At 39.4% G+C, this 19,653-nt stretch overlaps 1 long non-coding RNA gene and 1 pseudogene across 1 annotated transcript in view; both read left to right on the top strand.

Annotated features, from left to right (window-relative positions):
• LOC149127929 (uncharacterized) overlaps positions 1 to 10,552 on the top strand; it is a 29,263-nt gene extending 18,711 nt beyond the window's left edge. Inside the window, exons 3-4 of the long non-coding RNA XR_016230106.1 lie at positions 9,976 to 10,003; positions 10,441 to 10,552. This is a non-coding gene — a long non-coding RNA (uncharacterized LOC149127929). The remainder of the gene's footprint in view (positions 1 to 9,975; positions 10,004 to 10,440) is intronic.
• Positions 1 to 19,653, top strand: part of LOC149127927 (ribose-5-phosphate isomerase-like) — a 423,712-nt pseudogene that overhangs the window by 242,730 nt on the left and 161,329 nt on the right.

Here is a 19,653-nt window from a genome sequence, read left to right as displayed (position 1 = left end):
ATATTTTCTAAGGAGAACACATGTTTTGAAGAGCAATTGTACAGGCAACAGAACTAGAACTACTTCCAAACTTAGGGAATATTTTGGTACTAACATTGTTCACAGTTTCTCATTTTAGTCTGTCAATGTGCTATACCTTGAAATGATGTTCCTATTGTTTACATTGGTGAAAACAAGTGGCATCTCCATGATTATTGGTTTCATTTGTATTCCCACTCTAAGATTTCATTCCATCAAAATCAAAAGCCTTGAGTATTTTGGTTGTATCTTAGCATGTGATTTTTATTTATTTTTGAAAGATTTATTTATTTATTTGAAAGAGATAGAGAGAGAGAGAGAGAGAGAGAGAGAGAATTTTACATCAACTGGTTCACTCCCCAAATGGCCACAGTGACTGGGGCTGTGCCAGGCTGAAGTCAGAATCTAGGAAACCTTTGCATGTCTCCTGTGTGGGTGCAGAGGCACAAGTACGTCAGCCATCCTCTGCTACCTTCCCAGGCAGATTAGCAGGGGGCTAGATTGGAAGTGGAGAAGCCAGGACTTGAACTAAGGGAGAAATGGGATGTCAGCACCAGAGGTGGAGGCTTAACCTTCTAGATCACAGCACCAGGTGTATGTGATTTTTATAAACAATTACTGTTTCAGGGTCAGTCTTTATAAAATGCTTATATTATTTCCACATACCTTATGACCTTGCTAACAGAAGCACTCTCCAAACCTCATTATACAGTGTTCAATCCAGAAATGACTTAGTTACTAAATTGAATATTTCAGTGTATTTTTAGGCCATAGTTGTTCTAATTTTGTAAAATTTCTTGTTTCTCTTTTAATTTTAATTCCTTATTTCATTTAATTTTTCTAATGTTAAGAGATATAAAATAATCCTAGGCATTTCTATGGGCCAGTGTGATGACTTTTTCCTTTTAGATGTGTTGTAGCACCATGTTTATTTACTGAGAACTAATGCATTCATAAGCACTTTAATAATCTGTAAAATGAACTAGTACAACTTTATAGACAGGATATCATTTTATTTTTTATTTATTTAAAGAGGTACTACTTATGTAAATCTCAACTGTGGATGTTTCTTGCTTTATGAGAGAGATTCAAATTTCTTACACTGAAACTAGGTCATGATTGTTTAATATATTCAGTAGTATGCCTGTAAGCACCTTGCAGATACACATGGGAATAATATATTATGAAAATAAATAGCTTTCTAATGATTATAAGCTGCCCATGTGAAAAAATGCAATTCAATAATAGAAATTTACTGGAAAACTACAGCTGTCTCCATTGAAACAGCTCATACAGACTTTGAAGTATTCAGGTAGCAGTGAGCACTGCTCCTGAGATTCGTGGTTGGCAACCTCTTTTCTGAGTAAGTTCTTCACTTATGGACCTTTTTGACGTAAGCAACTTCAAGTTTACTCTGATGGAAACATACAAAGTATAGTAAAATATGATTCCAGAAACAAAAACAAATTTTTATTAAAAGTTTAAAAAATAAAAATGAAATCTATATGAATGAATGATAACTATGTATGCATGGATTATCCATGAGAACATCTATAAAGGTTATTACCTGAAATCTAAATGAGCACATTTTTCCTTTTGGACTACTTTTCCTGGCTTTATTTTCCCCTTCCTCTGATTAGTCAGTGTACATCTTATAGACTTCCAAGTGACTCTAATCAAGTGAGACTGGAGCTACTAGCACTTTTCTACATAGGATCCCAGGTTTTTAACTGTATATAAAGGTAGTTATGGGAAATGGTGTGCTCATGTCCGAATTTGAAATAACTTAATTGGTATAGTGCATGTAACTAAAATGGTAACATCTCTGACATTAGCACTATTGCTAAGCATTTTCTTTGAGTCTTATTGCTTTTCACTTTATTCTTACTAACTTCTAATGTTTTGAAAATTTACTGAAGGTTTATACAACATTTATTTAACAATAAATTGCAGGCCTGTGAGCAGAGCTGGTATTTCTTTTGCTTTGTTTTAAGTGGAACCAAATTTCACAAGAAAGTGCCAGCTGTCAGCTATGCATCTCCAGCACAGAGTAATCCAAATAGTAAACTGAATACCCCAAGTTTATAGGTTAACAGTGCAAAGTATCTAGGAGAGACTAGAGGATTAACATCTTTAACTTCCAATAGATAACATTTCTGATTTTGAAGTCCAAAATTTAACAACTGCAGATGCGAAGTTTTATATTCTTCTTAGTGATAATGTACAGCCTTAGAAAAGGCAAGTAAGTATCACTTTGAAAATGGAGTCATACAAAAACAACATAGGGTTTAAAAATATTTCTTAGCATAATATACAGGGCATTTCAAGAAGCTTTTGCAAGAATTCAATTAAAAATAAGATTTTGAAGCGAAATATATTTACATCCATGCATGGCTTTTCCATAATATGTATTTTCTATAAAATTTAAAAGACTTATCATATCATCCCAGATCCCGTCATGTAGGGTTGGTGCTGTTGCATTGCAGGTAAAGTTGCTGCCTGCAGTGCCAGCATCCTATGTGGATGCTGGTTCAGGTTCTGACTACTCTACTTGTGATCCAGCTCTCTGCTAAGGCCTAGGAAATTAGTGGGAGATTACCCAAATCCTTGGTTTGGGGCACCTGCATAGGATACCCAGAAGAAGCTCCTGGCTCCTGGCTTCATATCAGCCCAGCTCTGGTTGTTGCAGACATATGGGGAATGAACCAGCAGATGGAAAACCTCTCTCTTGTCTTTCTGTCTCTCTGTATCTGTCTCTGTCTCTCTGTCTCTGTCTCTCTCTTCCCATTTCTCTCCCTCTCTTTCTCTCTCTCTGCCTCTGCCTCTCTGCTTTGACTTTCAAATAGATAATCTTTAAAAAAGAAAATATAATATTCCCTTTTTCCAATATGTCAACATTCTATGTGTACAATAGTTACCTGATTTAATAATATTTTTGTTCAGCAATGCATTTCCATTCCCTTTAATAAGCAATGATTACTTCAATTTTTCCTGTGTCAGACACATCCAGGGGACAATGCAGGGCAACTGACTGGATTCTCTCTTTGACCTTTCAGTCATTTAGTCTTGCTCATTCCCATTAACAGTTCATGATATGTGCATCACACATTGCACTGCTACAAGAGTTGGTCTGCCAGGAACAGACACAGACATCTTCACATGATGTTCCTTCCAGTGTTTTTTATGGCAACAATCAATCAACAAATAAATAGGAAAAAGTTGGAGGTCAAAATTCAAATCTCCACCAGAAAAAAACAGATAGGTCATTGTTGGTGCACCCAAAGAGATTAGTCTCCAAACTGGATCCTAAAGTCCAGTGTTAAAAAGATAAGTGATCTCTTTTTTTTTTCTTTTTCTTTTTCTTTTTCTTTTTCTTGGTTTTTTTTATTGACAGGCAGAGTGGACAGTGAGAGAGAGAGAGAGACAGAGAGAAAGGTCTTCCTTTTTTCCATTGGTTCACCCCTCAATGGCCACTATGGCCAGCGTGGTGTGGCCAGCACACTGTGCCCATCTGAAGCCAGGAGCCAGGTGCTTCTCCTGGTCTCCCATGGGGTGCAGGGCCCAAGGACTTGGGCCATCCTCCACTGCACTCCTGGGCCACAGCAGAGAGCTGGACTGGAAGAGGAGCAACTGAGACAGAATCCAGTGCCCCGACCGGGACTAGAACCTGGAGTGCCAGCGCCACAGGTGGAGGATTAGCCTATTGAGCTGCGGTGCCAGCTGATAAGTGATCTCTTTTTTTTTTAACTTTTATTTAATGAATATAAATTTCCAAAGTACGGCTGATAAGTGATCTCTTAAAACCATCACAAACAGAAAAATATCTCCATGCTTAAAATCCACCAACAGTCTCATTTTATGTTTCTTATTTATTTATTTGAAAACATAAAAATAGAGTTCAATTAAAATAAAAATTAAAATATATACATTATATATCCATTTATTATTCACAATAGATATTTTGAAAAGTCCGAGGTGAATGGAATTCAAAGGTAAGTTTATTTTGGTGCAAGATAATTTGAAATTCATGAATATGAGGGATTTTTTTTTGACAGGCAGAGTGGACAGTGAGAGAGACAGAGAGAAAGGTCTTCCTTTGCCGTTGGTTCACCCTCCAATGGCTGCCGCGCTGTGGCCGGCGCACCGAGCTTATCCGATGGCAGGAGCCAGGTGTTTTCTCCTGGTCTCCCCTGGGGTACAGGGCCCAAGCACTTGGGCCATCCTCCACTGCACTCCCAGGCCACAGCAGAGAGCTGGCCTGGAAGAGGGGCAACTGGGACAGAATCCGGAGCCCTGACCGGGACTAGAACCCGGTGTGCCAGCACCGCAAGGCGGAGGATTAGCCTAGTGAGCCGTGGCAACGGCCTAATATGAGGGATCTTTAAAAACTCATTGAAATGTGTATTACAAAAATCTGTATATGGATTCAAGTGTTTTTGAACTAAAATAATCTTTTTTCTTTTTTTCTTTTTTTTGACAGGCAGAGTTAGAGAGAGAGAGGGAGAGGGAGAGGGAGAGGGAGAGGGAGAGAGAAATGTCTTCCTTCCATTGGTTCACCCCCCAGTTGGCTGCTACAGCCGGTGCTGCACCGTTCTGAAGCCAGGAGCGAGGTGCTTCCTCCTGGTCTCCCATGCAGGTGCAGGGCCCAGGGACTTGGGCCATCTTCCACTGCACTCCCGGGCCACAGCAGAGAGCTGGACTGGAAGAGGAGTAACCGGGACAGAACTGGTGCCCCAACCGGGACTAGAACCCGGGGTGCTGGCACTGCAGGCTGAGGATTAGCCTGGTGAGCAGCAGTGCTGGCCAATACATTGTTATTAACTACAGTAACCATGTTTCATTTTTTTTTCTTCATCTTCCAGCTCAGTCCTCCTTTATCCTTTGATTATACACCTGCATTTTTCTTCCCTTCATTAAAATATCTAAATTTGTTGTTCACTTCTTCAGCTTAAATGATCTTTTCCCAGCTTCCTTATTGAAATTTACTCTCCATTTTTCTGTTTTAAGATCATGTATTATCCATTATTGAGGACTTTCAACTATTCTGACCAAAGCACTGGGACATTATTTTATTTTTTATCCATAGCACTTCACAAACTTGAACTATTTTTACACAAAGATATAATTTTTGCCACCTTCTTCAAATGTGTTCTATGAGGAAAGAATTTTGCCATTCATGCCACTCCAGAATGTCATGAGAATTAATAGAAAAATAAGATATATGACTGTCATTTGCATCGACACAAATTGGCAATTAACAGGCAGCCCTGTAAAGAAAAAACACCTGACAATCAGAGCAGTTCTATTTGATATGAAAGGTTGATATGGAAGCTGACACTTCAGTGTTGTCAGTAGTTTCTGTGGAAATGTCTAACTTGGGCTGTCTGGGAAAATGTATCTGCTTCTCTAAAAGAAATTAAAATGTGATATATTTTAAGGGGCCACAGTCCTTTTGCAGACTTGGAAAGGGTAGTTGATGGGCTGTGATTAACTGGGTGCACAAGTGTAAGGAATGGGCCTCTAATGACTGAAGCACTAATCTACCAATCAGTACATATGGGTTTCAGACCTGGAGACACATGTAACCTGTGATGGCTGCAGGTACATGGAATTAGGGATACTGGGAGACAGACATGGCTTGCACACACAGGTGTTAGAAACACCTGAAGGAACACTGAGGATGCAGTAAATGAGTGCTCAGAGATAATTTATAGTCAAATGATTACATTAGAATAAAACACTCAAAATCATCATTACAGCTTCCTTAAGAATTATAAAGAAAAAAATCAAAAAGTATTGAAGAAAAGCAAGAAAAAAGAAAACAGCAGATTTCTATGAAGTGCTATAAAATGTATCACAAATAAACAAGGACACAATGAATTTTTTAAAGAAAAATATTAACAAAGTTAATAAACCATTAGGAAAACCGAATAAGGAACCAATGGGGAAAGTAACACAAATAACCAGTTTAGGAATTAAAACAGAATCATTCCTTTGTAGGTTATAATTCTGACCAAGGCACTAGGAGAAAGGTATGAAATTCTTAGAAGTAACATTTCACTATAGGAATCAAAATCTTCCTTATATTGAAAATCAAATTTGCAAAAAAACAAATATAACATAAAGTAGGAAAACTATATAAATCACGTAAGTTAAATCATATTTTGAAAATTCCAAACAACCAATCAAGAAAAAAGTCACAGAATCAAAATTTCAGATCCAGAATTACAGAATACTCCAAAATTTTAGAGAAGAAAAAACAAATCTACACTTCACCCAAAGTGCAAATAAGTAGAGCTTTTTTCTTGGTTTCTTTTGGAACACGTGCATTGCAGTGAGGATGATGCAAGCAGACCAGGACTTGAAATAAGCATTAAGTTTTATTAAAAGCATCCCTTTCATAAACATAGCTACAGATATCTGCAACAACGTACTAATATAATAAATGAAATAACATAAAAATATATCAATAGCAAGCAGGACTTAATAAAACACACAAGAGTGGTAAAGATTCTCAGACAAGTCATCCAAGTAGGTAAAAAACACAAGAAGAAAATCACATGGTCATTTAGATTACATGTTGGAAGGCTTTAATAAAGTTCAGCATGTAGTAAAAAAGAAAACTGCCTGCAGAACAACAAAAAAGCCAGTGACTTCGTTACTCCGATCAAGATCGAAATGAACCTACAGCCAACAACACAAGTAATACAGCATCATTGAAGCTTTTTCTCCCTGGGAGTAAACTTAGACCACGATTCCTGCACTCTCTCGAGTTTTCTACTTCAAGGGCAGTAAGTGAAATAAAACAGCAAAAAGAAATTATATGGTGTAAAGATCAATTTATAAGTTGTAAAATGTGAATATATTGGATGAGGTTTATATACAGAGATAATCCAGGAACAACTAAAAACAAATACAATTGATAAATGAGATTACTGGAAAGATTATGTGTGTGTGTGTGGGGGGGGGCAACTCGGACTAGACTGTTACTGGAATTAAGACTTATTCTATGCATCTGCTCTCCCACAATATGGCGCTGGGAGAGGAGGAAACAGCTTCTACACAGCTGCCTCCAGTTCAACCAATAAGCAGCAGGACCTGCTCCTGATTGGAAGAGAGCAGCGTACTCGGCATGTGGGTAGCAGAGTTGGGATTGGCGGAAGAGGACTATAAAGGAGGAGAGAGACAACATGCACCAGGAACATCTATGAGGAACACCTGAGCAGCCCCCGAGAGAGCTGGCCGGTGGTGTGCCGCTCCCCCGCGGAAGTGGGGAAAGTGGCAGGGGGAACCGCCCTTCCACGGAGGTGGAAGGGTCGGTAGCCAACCCGGGAAGAACCAGCAGCAAACCCGGGAAGGGCCAGGCAGACGAAAGAACAGCGCAGGGTCCTGTGTTGTTCCTCCACGAAGAGGGGGAGTGACATAATGGTGCCGTGACTTGGATAGGAAACCCAGGAGGGAAGAAACGGGAAGAAGTGGGAAAATACCGGAGAGAGAGACTAGCAAAGAGCCTAGGGAAAGCCGGATGGAAAAGGTGCCGGAAGAAGCTATCGAAAGCCTAGGCATAGACTGGGATACGGACTGTGGGAAAGAAGTTAGGATTGGACGTTAGGATTGAAAGCGAAAGTGAAAACTGGAAGAAACTTAGACTCGGATACGGACTATGGTGGGGAAGCTAGGAGATTGAAAGCAAAAGTGAAACCTAGAAGAAACAGACTTGGATACGGACTGTGGGGAAGCCAGAAGAAATGAGAGGGGAATATTGTTGGAAGAAAAGTTAGGAAACATACCGGGTAGAGAAAAATGTTAGGGAGGATGAAGCCACGGGGGCAGGCTGAGGCAGAGACGTAAGCTAGCTTGGGATTCGTCAAGTCAGCTCGGGGAGCAAAAGGTGAAAAAGCTAAAACCAGAGGCGAGACGTGTAAGCTAGGTTGGAATCCATCAGATTAGCCCAGGGAGCAAAAGACGGGAAGCCAAACCGAAAGGCGCAGACGTAAGCTAGGTTGAATTCGCCAGGTTAGCCCGGGGAACTTAGACTGAATACCGGTGGCAGAAACGTGAGCTAGGCTGTGTGACTCGCGGAAGCCGCTGCGCGCAGAGAGAGCATGCGGGGCACGAACGGGGAGAGCGCACGGGGCGCGAGTAGAGAGAACGCGGGGCTGGCGCGAAGGCCGTGGTGTGGGCGCAAAGGGCGCGGAGACCACGGAGCGCGCAAAGCCGGGAAGTGGCTCAGAGCCAGGAAGCCGGGCCAGGCGAGGCACCGAGAAGCAGCCTCGGGGCGGGCGCCGGGAAGCCACGGGGATAAGAGAAACAGAAGTTTAGAAGTAAAATGAGAGAAATAGGAATGCTGGCAGATAGAAGTAAAATAGGAGAAATAGGAATGCCTGGAGATAGAGAAATAGAGAAAAATAAGGCCTCCCCACGATACCGCAATGAGAGAGCTTGGATTCGGTCTGCCTGATTAGTAAGACGATAAGCACCTGTGGGCGGCTGCAGGTCACCGAAGACAGGCACGTTATCAACACCAATAAGTCTCCCCAGAAGACGGCAATGAGAGGGCTTGGATTCGGTTTGCCTGATTGGTAGGGCTTGTAAGCACCTGCAGGCAGTTCTAGCAGAGCAGAGCATGCGCTGCAGGGCACTGAACACAGGCACGCATCAGCGCCTAAAAACCTCCTCACAACATGGCGAAGAGAGGACCCGGATTCGGTTTGCCTGATTGGTAGGGCTTGTAAGCACCTGTGGGCAACTCTAGCAAGCAGAGCAGAGTGTGTGCCACGGGGCACCGAAGACAGGCACGTATCAACGCCAAAAAATAAAAAGAAAGGGGGATCTGTGGGGAGCAACTCGGACTAGACTGTTACTGGAATTAAGACTTATTCTATGCATCTGCTCTCCCACAATATGGCGCTGGGAGAGGAGGAAACAGCTTCTACACAGCTGCCTCCAGTTCAACCAATAAGCAGCAGGACCTGCTCCTGATTGGAGGAGAGCAGCATACTCGGCGTGTGGGTAGCAGTGTTGGGATTGGCGGAAGAGGACTATAAAGGAGGAGAGAGACAACATGCACCAGGAACATCTATGAGGAACACCTGAGCAGCCCCCGAGAGAGCTGGCCGGTGGTGTGCCGCTCCCCCGCGGAAGTGGGGAAAGTGGTAGGGGGAACCGCCCTTCCACGGAAGTGGAAGGGTCGGTAGCCAACCCAGGAAGAACCAGCAGCAAACCCGGGAAGGGCCGAGCAGACGAAAGAACAGCGCAGGGTCCTGTGTCGTTCCTCCACGAAGAGGGGGAGCGACATGTGTGTGTTTCTACTAAGTACCAGGAAGAAGCAAATAGAAAATAATATTAAAGGACAACAGGCAAACTAGAAATAAATGTGCAAGTAAAATTGGAAAAAAGGATTAAATTACGTTATATACGTAAACATTCTTTAAATCAATATTAAAAAATAACATAGAAGATTCATTAGACAAAAAGTGTCACATATATGATAAAAAAGCAAAGGCTCTTGAGTCAATAAACAGCCATTAAATTGTAGCTGACCTGAATTACGTTCAACCCCCAAGCAGAAGCCACTCAGGATGATGCAGGAGGGACCCAGTGGCTGGCAGGACCAGAGAAGAGAAGAGAGAATTCCCCCGCGCCCACTGCAGGGAGGTGGAGCCCAGGAGGTCCTAGTGTCAGAAATGAATCCAAACTCCCTCTTGTTTTCCCATCCAGAAAGACCTGAAGTTATAGGTCAGTGCTATGGAGGATGTTGATTGGCTGCGTCTTTTATGACGTGATGCTGCCCCTGGTATGCAAGCTGTGCAATCAAATCACGTGGAATGTTGACGCCATAGTAGTCCTCTCGTTCCACTGAGGAGAGAAGCCCCAGGAGGGGGCTCCAGCACTCGGAACACTGTGGGTAGCCGGCGTTCACTGCTCTGTCTGTTCTCTGCCCCTCTTCCATCACAGGACACCACCCCCTCGGACCCAGGACATGGTGAGTGTGTGGGGCCAGGTCTGAGGAGTGGGGAAGGGGAGCAGGTGGATGTTGCTAGAAAAGGCTGGTGGGATGCGGGCTTCCCAGAGGTCGGCTCTGGGGTCTGTGGGCCCTCTGTTGCTTGCACGACTCTTCCCTCTGTGTGGAGCCAGTGTGGGGACTGGACTGCAGGATGGGGGCTGGACTGGCACCCAGGACTCCAGGCGTCCTGTCCTGTTCCTGCTCACAGCACGACCCTTCCCTCAGTGTGGGGCCAGTGTAGGGGTGGTCTGCAGGATGGGGGCTGGACAGGCACCAGGGACTCCAGGCATCCTGTCCCATTCCTGCTCACAGCTCTACCCTGCCCTCAGTGTGGGGCCAGGATGGGGGCTGGACTGGCACCCGGGGACTCCAGGCTTCCTGTCCCGCTCCTGCTCACAGCACGACCCTTCCCTCAGTGTGGAGCCAGCATGGGGGCTGGACTGCAGTATGGGGACTGGACTGGCACCCGCGATTCCATGCATCCTGTCCCGTTTCTGCTCAGAGCCATCACAAAGGCACAGACCAGGTAAGCTACCAAAGCAGCTTTATTTCAGTCAGGGTTTTAGTCTAGGTTTTAGGGGGTCACGAGGACGTTGTATTTTGCTACCTCGATGTCATCTTAGCATTTATATGTTCGCCAGACAGACTGCGATGTGTCTCTGTACTTTAAAGTTGGAAATTTTAGGTAGCCACATTTACGAGTGTTTTAAAACTGTTTCTGTTCCACCATGTCTTTCCAACCACAAAGATATCAATCTAGATTCCTAAGTTAATTTTAATTTTGATGTAGGGTGATTTTTTCAAGGTTATTGGAGTATAATTGACAAATAAAATTTGTATGTATTCGAGGCCTGCAACCTGATATTTTGATTTGTGAGGGGACTTTTTTAAAAGTTTATGGAAAATTCCCTTTATCTTTTAATCTAGTTTTTCCACAAATCTTTTGGAGTTCCCTTGTGCATGTGCATTATGAAATGACTAGGACAATCAACCTAACAAGTCCTTCACCTTACACAGTTTTTAAAAGAATAATTAATATCTTTACAAGTGTGAGTACCCAGTAGTGTATTCATTTTGCTTCTGTGCTGTGTATTATGTCTCAAGGAGTTAATTTATCTCCTAGTGATAAATGGGTGTCATTCAACTAATATCTTACCACTTCCTTCACTCTCAGCCCCTGGAAACCACATTACTATGATCTGTTCTTTTTTTTTTTTTTTTTTTTTTTGACAGGCAGAGTGGACAGTGAGAGAGAGAGACAGAGAGAGAAAGGTCTTCCTTTGCCGTTGGTTCACCCTCCAATGGCCGCCGCTGCAGCCGGCGCACCGCGCTGATCCTGGCAGGAGCCAGGAGCCAGGTGCTTTTCCTGGTCTCCCATGGGGTGCAGGGCCCAAGCACCTGGGCCATCCTCCACTGCACTCCCTGGCCATAGCAGAGAGCTGGCCTGGAAGAGGGGCAACCGGGACAGAATCCGGCGCCCCAACCGGGACTAGAACCCGGTGTGCCGGTGCCGCAAGGTGGAGGATTAGCCTATTGAGCCACGGCGCCGGCCTTATGATCTGTTCTTAAATTTGATTTTATTAGGTTCCACAAATAAGGGAAATTGTGTGATATTTATCTTTCTGTGTCATACTTCAATCAACTTAATGTCCACATTCATACTTTTGAATCCAGGTTATGACAAAATGTCAGGATTTCTTTTTTAAGGTTGAATGTGATTCGTGTGTGTGAGTGTGTGGCATTTTCTCTATTCATTTTGATAGACAATGTATTTATATATCTAGTTCTTGTGAATAGTGCTCACATGAACATGGATGTGCAGATGTGTCTTTGAGATATTAATTTTATTTGTTTAGATACGCATCCAATTATGGGACTGCTTTATTATTTATTAGTTCCATTTTTAATTTTGTTTGAGGCAACTCTGTAGTGCATTTCATAGTAAGTATATCAGGTTACATTCCCAAAAAGAATTTATCTGTTCCCTTTCTCCAATTCTGGTTCAGTACTTATAGTTTCTACTTTTTGATAATAGCCATTTTTACATATGTGAGATCATAACCATTGTGCTCTTGATTGGCAGTGCTAGGAGCCCCTTTTCAAATACCTATTGGCTGCTTGTGAAAAGACTGATCAGATCCTTTGTCCATTTTTTATTACAGTATTTCCCTTTGAGTTGTGTAAGTTCTTTGTATTATTCCTTTAATCATACTATGGTTTACCAATATTTTCTCCTATTCCTTGCTTTCACTTTTCAGTTTTCCCTTTAGTACACATATTTTTTTTTTACATTTTTTCAGTCCTACTTCTTTATTTTTGCTTTTGTCACCTGTGCTTTTGATGTTATTCCTAAATCATTGTTGAGGTCTGTCACAACCATAGTTGTTGTAGGCATTTGTGAAGTGAACCAGTGGGTGAGAGTGTTCTCTCTCCCTCTCTGTTTCTCTATGTGTCTCTTTTTCCTTAAAACTAATTAATTACATAATTTTTAAAAACTACTTGGAGGGCTCCTCTCTTTTTGGAGGTTAGATGATAGATGAGTTGGATGGTAGGGGTGAGTTCCTAGTGTTACATAGCATGGTTGTGTGACTATAGACCATATAATCTATTCTATATTTTATAAGCAAAGAGGAAAGATGCTCAAAGGCTGTGATAATGAAGTGTAATTTCAGAGAAGGGAAAATGTTGTTTACCATGCTTTGTTCAGTACACATTGCATGCATCAATTAAAATCTCACACTGTGGCCAATAGGTATATATAATTATTGTCAATAAAAATAAACTCAAAACATCATCTTCCTTGGTGTATAAGGTTAAGGGGTGTTAAATTAGTATTGCAACTAATAATATGATCTTTGGAAGGAGTTAAGACAAACATAATCTGGAAATAAGTATATTGACATTTTGTCATTCTAAGTGGAGTGATTAGGAGGCAATACTTTATCTTAAATTGATGATTAATACATCTTTTAAATTGTTTCATGTAACAAAAATGAAGTATTTCTTTAAGTATGTATTCAATTAATTTTAATTAGGGCAGTATCAAACAAGAAATATGGAATTAAATCACTTGTTGAAGTATGAAACAAGACCAAAAATCCGCTCAACATGAATTAAAGATCTAAATCTATGCCATGACACCATCAAATTAATCGAGAGCATAGGGGAAACTCTTCAAGATATTTGGGCTATTTAGATCCTTTCACATTCCATATGAATTTTATGTATAGTTTTTAAATTTTTTTCTAAAAATAACTATTAGGATACTATAAAGAATGATTTGAATCTAAGGATCACTAGGATCATATTGATTTCTTATATAATATATTTTATAATCCATGAACACAAGATATATTACATTTATTTGTGTGACATAGTTTTCAACATTTAGATATTTTATTTCCTTGGTTAAGTTTATTCCTAAGTATTTTATTCCCTTTTTTTGAAATTGAATTGTTATCTTTATTTCCTTTTGATTTATTTACTTATTTTTACATTTTATTTATATAAGGGGAATAAATTTTATGCATTTCATATATTCAGATTTTGGAGCATAGTGATACTTCCTACCCTAACCTCTCTCCTGCCCAGGCTCATAGCTTCCTCCCTCCTTCATTATTAGTTTAATTTTTACAAGGACATACTTTCAGTTTATGTTATAATCACAAGCTTAACCCTCCACAAAGTAAAGGATTCAACAAATAATAGAAGGAAACTTACTGTTCCTGAAGAGTATAGAAAGAGCTATAAACAATAATCTGAAATGTCAATTTCACTCCTATACATAACATTTTTGGACTCTGTATATTAGTAACCACATATCATGGATGTCAGGATGTTTGTATTTTTTTTTTTATTTTTTGACAGGCAGAGTGGACAGTGAGAGAGAGAGACAGAGAGAAAGGTCTTCCTTTGCCATTGGTTCACCCTCCAATGGCCGCCGCGGCCAGTGCACTGCGGCCGGTGCACCGCGCTGATCCGATGGCAGGAGCCAGGAGCCAGGTGCTTTTCCTGGTCTCCCATGGGGTGCAGGGCCCAAGCACTTGGGCCATCCTCCACTGCTCTCCCTGGCCACAGCAGAGGGCTGGCCTCTTGCTCTCTGTGCCTCTATGTGCCTCCCTGTACTCTGTCTTTCAAATAAATAAATTAATATTTTAGAATGAGTTTCCTATTCAATTAATTAAATATTTTTACTCTGTATAATGTAAGTTTTTAATAATGCATTCTAGACTGTTGCTAGAACATTGCTGTTCAAGCCACCTGTAGGAAAGGACCAGTATTTTCCCTAATGCATTGTGGATTGATATTTCGTAACATTTAATACTAAGTAAAATGTAAATTAGTTACTAGAAAAATGAAATTCTGAAAGGACAGGAAATATATAATCCTGCTATTTCATTTTAAATCAGATGCTCCTACAAATTTAACCATTCTTTCTAATGATAATTACCATATTTTATTTTAAAATATCTGCAAACTTTATGTTTTGTGCTGTCTTTGAATATATAACAATTACCCATACAGATTTAATGTCATTTTTATGGGCTACTTTTCAGCAACTTCTCTTATCTCCTGGCATTTGTATTGTTTCTAACAAAGTACTCATTTCTTCTCATAGTAATGACAGCAAATTGCTTTTCATTTCATAATATTTGCAGCACATTTGAACTTTTTGTTCTTTGAATTTCTACTTACCACCTGTACATACCTTTAATATCCTAGTTTAAGTCAGTATTTGCCTGGCGGAATGGAGGCCAGAAGTTCTGTAAGCTGTCCTGGAAACTTTCATGTACACAGTTTCTCAGAGAGACTTAGGATGGGGTAATCATTCACCACTTCCAAGTAATATATTTTGTACATTTTATGGATGTTTATGGGGCTTAAATTTTCCTTTAGTTGTGAAAGATAAAGAAGTTGAAGACTTTTCTGGTAAGTGCTATTATCTTTGATTTTGTTTTCTTGAGTCTTTATTTTCCTTTTTTAATGTGTTGTAATAGTCTGTTATCAGCAATTTTCCATATGTCTTTTATCAATCTATTATTTCTCCCACTGGATTACTCATTCCTCCTCTCTTAATCACAGCTTATTTTATTGAAGAAAACATCCAATATTTTTATGCTTCATATTTCCTATTACCGTTACCTGTGTGTGTTTATAATATCCTTTTTTTTTTTTTTGAGAGGTAGAGTGGATAGTGAGAGAGAGACAGAAAGAAAGGTCTTCCTTTTCCATTGGTTCACCCCCCAGTGGCTGCTGTGGCCAGCGTGCTGCAGCTGGTGCACAGCGCTGATCTGAAGCCAGGATTCAGGTGCTTCTCCTGGTCTCCCATGAGGGTGCAGGGCCCAAGCACTTGGGCCATCCTCCACTGCACTCTGGGACCACAGCAGAGAGCTGGACTGGAATAGGAGCAACTGGGACAGAATCCAGTGCCCCGACCGAGACTAGAACCCAGGGTGCCGGTGCCACAGGCAGAGAATTAGCCTGTTGAGCTGTGGCACCAGCCTATAATATCCTAATCTAAGTTTATCCTTCCATTGTGAACTTGTCAATAAATTAAATTTTGATTATGAGGTCATGAATTCCAACAAAATTATTTAAGTTGTATTGAGAACCATCATTTACAAATATTTTGAAAGATCTTGGCATTATGATAATTCACATCATCCGTGTCATGAATTTTAAAGCCATCTTTTATTCTTTTCCTTTTTAAATTTTTTTTTCTTATTTGAAAGAGTTGCAGAGAGGAGAGTCAGAGATCTGCCATCTGCTGGCTTACTCTACAGATTGCTGCAATGGCTGTGTGGTCCAGGCTGCAACCCGGAGTTTCTTCCCATCTTCCACATGAGTGGCAGTGGCCCAATCACTTGTCTATCTTCCACTGCTTTTCTCATGCCATTAACAGGGAGCTGGATGAGAAGTGAAGCACCAAGGATAGTAACGAGCACCAATCTGGAATGCTTGCTTCACAGATGGAAACTTTATCTGCTGTACCATAATGTTGGGTCACATGCAACATATTTCTAACTTATTTGAATTTTATGGGACTCTATATTTACTATCAGTGTATAATAGTTGCATTATAATAGGTGCAGACACTGGCTTCTTTGAATTTTTACTGCTAACTTACTTGAGCTTTGATTTCCATTTTTTATTTTTTTCATCCATTTTCCTTTTTAGGGTAATTGTAGTCATATAGTTCCCAGCCAAAATACCTATATCTACTTGTTGTTGTACTATTGTTTCTCTAAAACTATTTTTCTTATAATATATTTGATTTCATAGCATCTCTATCTTTACTTAATTTTTTATCTTGGTCCTTGTAACTATCACCTATATATATATTTAGTAATCTATGCTCAGCAAATCCTACCACTGTGAACCTTAAGCCATCTTTCTTGGTGTTTTCATTATGAGGTTATCAACTACCACAAAATTGTGTAAGTTGTTCTGGGAACCTTCATGTACAGAATTTTTCAGAGCCATTTTAGGATCTTTGATCTTTACCCACTTCAAGGTATCAGATTTTATGGTAAGTGTGATTGTTTATGGGACCATAGCATTACCGTTGATTTTTTTTGGAAATATCAGTAGGTTAGCCCTAAATACTGATATTTTACTGGTGTTTTTATTCTGGCAGGTGGTGTTTTCGTTGATTAACATTTCCTGAAGCACTCATTTATTTTTCTTTCTACCTAATTATAATATTATATTGCTAAAATATTTTATTTATTTGAAAGGCAGAGTTACAGGGTGAGAGGGAGACAGGGAGTGAAAGTAAGAGTGTGTGTGTGTGTGTGTGTGTGTGAGAGAGAGAGAGAGAGAGAGAGAGGAAAGAGAAAGATCTTAAGATCTTCCATTCTTGTTCACTCCTCAAATTCTGACAATGGCCATGGCCAAGCCAGATTGAACCCACAGCCTAGTAGACTTCCATGTCTCCCACATGGGTACAGGGGCCAAAGAATTGGTCCATCATCTAGTGTTTTCCCAATAGGGAGATCTAGATCAGAAGAGGAGCAGCCAGGACTTGAACAGGTACCCATTTGGGATGCCAGCCCTGAAGACAGTGACTTTACCCACTATATCACAATACCAGCCCCAATAGTCTAGTTTTCAACAGTTTTTTTATCTTCTTTGCATTCTATCATTGCTACTAAAAGTATTCATTTTTTCATTGCAATCATAATATATTTTATTTCATAACAGCCTGTTTATTTGCTTTTGCATTTGAGTTCATAACTTATGCCTATATATCTCTTTAACTTGATATTGTAAGCCAGTTCTAGCACTGTGAATGTGTGGTCATCATGGTTGGGCTTTTCTTTATGAGATCATCAACTCCATCCAAAGACTACAGTTTTTGCTGGCAATCGTCATGGACACACATTTTCAGAGACATCGTAGATTCATCTAATAATTCTGATAAAAGCCAAGACACTGTGGCAAAAATATTCTACATCAAGGATTTCAGTGAATGAGACCCCAGTGGAAAGAAAGGGTGATAAAAGAAAGATGTGCTTTTCTCTGAAGTGAAGGGAGAACTTCCATTTTGCTTATGGCCTTGTCTAAATATTGACAGTTTGTGGTCAAAAAAGGCTTCTATAGCCTTGACAGCTCATGGCAAGAGCCTTGAGTGATCACTGAGGTCATAAATAAGAGTGGTAATTGTTAAATTAACAACAGAAGTCACAGTGTATTTACTCCCCATGTATGACCTCTGTCCTTAATGAGTTGTACTATGAGAACTGCAAAACTTGTTCTCAGTTGTTGTTTTTTTTTTTTTTTACATTGCATGTAGGTATGTGTGTAAACTGTTGAGAGCTTTACTTAGTATAAAGTTAGTCTTCTGTATATAAAGTTAATTAAAATGAAGCTTGAAAAAGAATGGGATGTGAGAGGAAGTAGGAGGTAGGATGGGAGTGGGGCAGGGAAGGTAGGTATGGGGGGAAGAACCAATATATTCCTAAAGCTGTACCTATGAAAGTTGTATTCATTAAATAAAAACTTTAAAAAAATAAAAGACACACACACACAAATAAACCAATCTCTATGATGTCAAGTCAAAAAAGCCAATGTGATGCCATAAATCCAATGTTGTTATATCATAATCTTTGAGATATCCTAATCCACCTTTGTGATACTATAATCAGTAGTGATGCTATAGAACAATTATGATGTTATAAATCAGTATTGGGGTGGCATAAAGTATTGTACTACAGTAAAACAAAATAATAATAACAGAAACTAACCATTGTGGTATTACAAAACTACCATTGTAACATTATAATCAATTGCAATGCATAAACAACCCTAATTATGTCATAATGACCAATGTGATTTTATAAAATTACCATTTTGGTGTCATAATCAATTGTGAAGTCATTGAAATAATTGGGACATCATAACCTTACCATTATGACATTATAATTAATTGTGATCTCATAAAGTAACCATTATAATGTCATATTTAATTGTAAAATCATGAAAACCATTGTGATGTCATAAACTTATAATATGATGTCTTATTCATTTACTATGTCATAAACCAGCATTTTGATGGCAGTCTCAATTGTGATGGCACAAAACACAATATTGATGTTATAATAAAATCAGATATTATGAAAACTATTTTGATATCATATACTAATATGCTTCCATGAATGTGTAATTGTGATATCATAGATCAAGCATTGTGTAGTCATGATGAAATAGTGAAACCATGAATATCATTGTGATGTCATGAAACTGCCATTGTGAGGTAACAATCAATTGAGATGTCATAAATGAACACTGTGTGGACATGACTTTTCACTGTGAGGTCATCATAAAGTCATGAAACAATATTTTGATATCATAAGCCACAATTGAAATGTCATAAAACTGCCAATATGATGGTATAATCAACTGTGATGTAATTAAAACAATTTTAAAGTCAATACCTATTATGATATGAAAAACCATGATGTAAATGATATAAAGCTATAATTGTAATGTCATAATCAATTATGATATCATAAAAATCCTTGTAATTTTCTAATCAGCTAGGATATAATACACCTACCATTGTGATGTCCTAATCAATTGACTCATAAATACCATTGTGATGTTATACATATACCAGTATGAAGTTATAACCAGTTTGTGATGTCATAAACTATAATTGTGATAACATGAGCAACCTTTGCTGTTTAAACTATAGTGATGTCCTATCAATTATGATGTCATAAAGCATCATTTTCATGATAAACCCAATTATAATGTCATAAAATCTATTGTGATTCCATAAACCAGTATTGTGATGGCATAACATACAATTGTTATTGCAATAAAGCTACCAATGTTATGTCATAATCAATTGTGATGTCACAAAAATCAACTGGGATATGATAAATAATCATGGTGATTTCATAATCCATTTGATATTACGATCAATATTGCAGTCTTAAAAGCCACCATGATGTTATGAACCTATCATTGTAACATTATAAGCAATTCTAAAGTCAATAAATCATTGTGATGCTATAAAGATACCATTTTGATGTCACAGTCAATTGTGAATTAATAAAAACCATGGTGATGTCACAAACTTACCTTTAGTAAGTCATAATCAATTGTGAAGTGTTAAACTGTTG

The sequence above is a fragment of the Oryctolagus cuniculus genome, chromosome 2, assembly GCF_051225735.1.
Source record: "Oryctolagus cuniculus isolate XC-2025 breed Fujian yellow rabbit chromosome 2, ASM5122573v1, whole genome shotgun sequence".
In the NCBI taxonomy this organism is placed as follows: Eukaryota; Metazoa; Chordata; class Mammalia; order Lagomorpha; family Leporidae; genus Oryctolagus; species Oryctolagus cuniculus.
This window is presented reverse-complemented; position numbering and strand designations above follow the sequence as displayed.